The sequence below is a fragment of the Schistocerca nitens genome, chromosome 7 (genome assembly GCF_023898315.1).
Source record: "Schistocerca nitens isolate TAMUIC-IGC-003100 chromosome 7, iqSchNite1.1, whole genome shotgun sequence".
In the NCBI taxonomy this organism is placed as follows: Eukaryota; Metazoa; Arthropoda; class Insecta; order Orthoptera; family Acrididae; genus Schistocerca; species Schistocerca nitens.
In genome coordinates, this window is record NC_064620.1 from 303154999 (window position 1) to 303158162 (window position 3164).

Here is a 3164-nt window from a genome sequence, read left to right on the forward strand (position 1 = left end):
CCTAAATTAAACACTATGCTCGAAGTGTTAGAAATATGTAGAGCGTTGTCTGATGTACTTTGGTCATGTTTGTTTTCCAGCATCAACAATGAAAGGACATACTGCACATTCACAATCATACTCGCAAAGTGATGTAAAAGAGGCGGTTTAGCTGAGATACTGAAATTGGGGGCCATGTTGTCACATCAATGGCCGGTGCTGAACTTCGTGTAAACTTTTTCGCACTATCAAGTCTGTTGCTTAATATTACAGTACATCGAAGGTGTCTTTTCCATTACATCTACGCATTGGTTACCACATAATAATTGAGTGACATAGCTTGTTTGAGTTGGGGGAAAAGTTTTGTGGGTGGGAGACAACTTCTGGGAGTTGCTAGCAGCTAAAAAGCGATCGCGTACATGAGTGCAGAATTACCAGTTACTCGAAATGGAACACCGAGCAATCATCTGTTCCGTCACGGCGACATATCAACTTAAATGTAAAGGTCATGATAGAATTTCGCACGATAGTTGGGAAACTCCCCACAGCGCTGCCAAACTCTTCTTATGTTGTAAGCGTGTTTTGTTTGAAAATAATTCAGTGTTAAGCTATCTGTGGTAAGAATATGATTTACAAAGTGTGATGTCTAGTTTTGTGTGAGATGTCGTCGATCAGTGTGTCTTGATGCCAGTTTAGAATCTGATATAGAGGTCGAAGTCGTGGCAGAAAAAAGAAATGTTTGGCAGTGTAGAAAGCGCGTTAGAAAACAGTGTTTCAAACAAGTAAACGGGGCCATAGTGGGGGTTTCTTGCGATTTACAGTATAGTACGTGGGATGCGATCATTATCCTACAATAGAGGTGATGAAACTTTAAACTACCATCTGTAGTGTAGAGGAGAAGGGGTTATTTTTAGGAAATATGGTGCGAAATTGTGATTTAGTGTGTTTGAGAGCGCGATGCGCCAGCCTCACGACACACGGCGGATGAAGACTGGCTGGCGCGTTATGTAGGTGACAGTTTTGCAACGAGCGTCGGTATGTGCGTATGTGTGCGGCAGCCATCAACAACCATAACGCAGCATTAGCAGAATTACTCAGGCGTTGGCCGCGTGTAGCGCGATTGCGTTAGCCAACTCATCGAGAACCTTCTAATAAACACGCCGCCGCGTAACCGGCGGGTTCAGTAGCGGTCTGCACTATTTAAGGGCATCAGAGTTGCGTGTCGGCATTCGGTTCGACTGATTGGGCGTTCAGTCGCTTTCACGCCGTCGTCATCAGTGACGCTGCCCCGAGGACTGGCCGGTGGAGGGCGTTGCCCGCTGCTGCACCGTCGACTCCCGGCGTCTGCAGGGGGCGCGCTGGGCCGGACCTCATGCTGCTAACCTCCCTCCGCCTGCACAGCCGTTGACCGAGCGCGGCGTCGCATTCCCCGGGCTGCGTGCATCAGCATGTCTCCACTACGACACGAACGGTGGGGCTGAGCTACCGGAAAATGCATTGGAAGAACCAACAATAAAGAGGAAGATTGGTAAAAACAGCCACCTTCTTCTACCCAGCCACGCCCTACAACCCTGACCACGTCACTTGCTCCGGTCATCCTATTACAAGGGGTGTTAGTCGGGCAACCTGCGCATCACACACTCCTGTTACAATTGGTGACGGTAGTGGTCTTCTCCCTGGACTTGGAAGAAATTGTGGCTGGTAATCGACGAGGCTATGTGGCATTTGAGAAGGGCAACAATGGATCAGCAACTCCTGCAGCATGACAAGTATGTGCCAGTTTTTCGTTTGGTGGTTTGTCTCAACCAGTAGTATATTCAGTCGTCCCTTCCTGTTCTTTCTGGGCTTACGTAGTCTTGATTCGATAGCTGGTAGTGATGGAGCAGTGTCAGCCAAGGTGGCTATTCAGCAGCTAATTGAGCGAGTATCGGAATTAGAGTTTGCACGGTCTAGAGAAGCGAACAAAGAACGCTGCGTCTTTGGTCACCCCTTTCTCAGGAGAAGCTGGGGAGCATGTTATGATTTTTTTTTTTGATAACCTTAGCACGGCTGCTATATTGGGAAATTGGTGTGCAGAAACACTTTTGCAAGCGGCTAAGTTGAAAGTAACTGGGGATGCCAGAGCGTACGTTACATGCCATGAAGAATTAAGCGATCCTCGGACATATGAAGTATTCAAAAAAAGGGTTGCTGGAAAGATATTGGAGGAAAAATACCTCTAGATATGAAACTTCCTGGCAGATTAAAACTGTGTGCCCGACCGAGACTCGAACTCGGGACCTTTGCCTTTCGCGGGCAAGTGCTCTACCAACTGAGCTACCGAAGCACGACTCACGCCCGGTACTCACAGCTTTACTTCCGCCAGTATCTCGCCTCCTACCTTCCAAACTTTACAGAAGCTCCGCAAGTTTCGCAGGAGAGCTTCTGTAAAGTTTGGAAGGTAGGAGGCGAGATACTGGCGGAAGTAAAGCTGTGAGTACCGGGCGTGAGTCGTGCTTCGGTAGCTCAGTTGGTAGAGCACTTGCCCGCCAAAGGCAAAGGTCCCGAGTTCGAGTCTCGGTCGGACACACAGTTTTAATCTGTCAGGAAGTTTCATATCAGCGCACACTCCGCTGCAGAGTGAAAATCTCATTCTGGAAACATCCCCCAGGCTGTGGCTAAGCCATGTCTCCGCAATATCCTTTCTTTCAGGAGTGCTAGTTCTGCAAGTTTCGCAGGAGAGCTTCTGTAAAGTTTGGAAGGTAGGAGGCGAGATACTGGCGGAAGTAAAGCTGTGAGTACCGGGCGTGAGTCGTGCTTCGGTAGCTCAGTTGGTAGAGCACTTGCCCGCGAAAGGCAAAGGTCCCGAGTTCGAGTCTCGGTCGGGCACAAAGTTTTAATCTGCCAGGAAGTTTCATGTCAGCGCACACTCCACTGCAGAGTGAAAATCTCATTCTGGAAACCTCTAGATATTATCAGGAACAACTGAATAGAATGTATCAAAGGAATGGGGAATCAATAGAAGCTTTTCTAGATCGAATTCGAAAAATTAATGTTAATACCTATGAGCTAATATATTCCGATAGGGTTAATGAAGCCATTCTGCAGGAAGCTGAGCAGAGGGCACTAGACGCATTTTTACGGGGAATACAAAAAAATGGTTCAAATGGCTCTGAGCACTATGGGACTTAACATCTATGGTCATC

The 3164-nt window shown here is 47.7% G+C and overlaps 1 non-coding gene across 1 annotated transcript; it reads left to right on the forward strand.

Annotated features, from left to right (window-relative positions):
- The first annotated feature begins 2473 nt into the window (after window positions 1–2473).
- Window positions 2474–2548, forward strand: Trnaw-cca (transfer RNA tryptophan (anticodon CCA)). Its single transcript has one exon. It is a non-coding gene; the product is annotated as a tRNA-Trp (tRNA).
- Window positions 2549–3164: the final 616 nt, after the last annotated feature.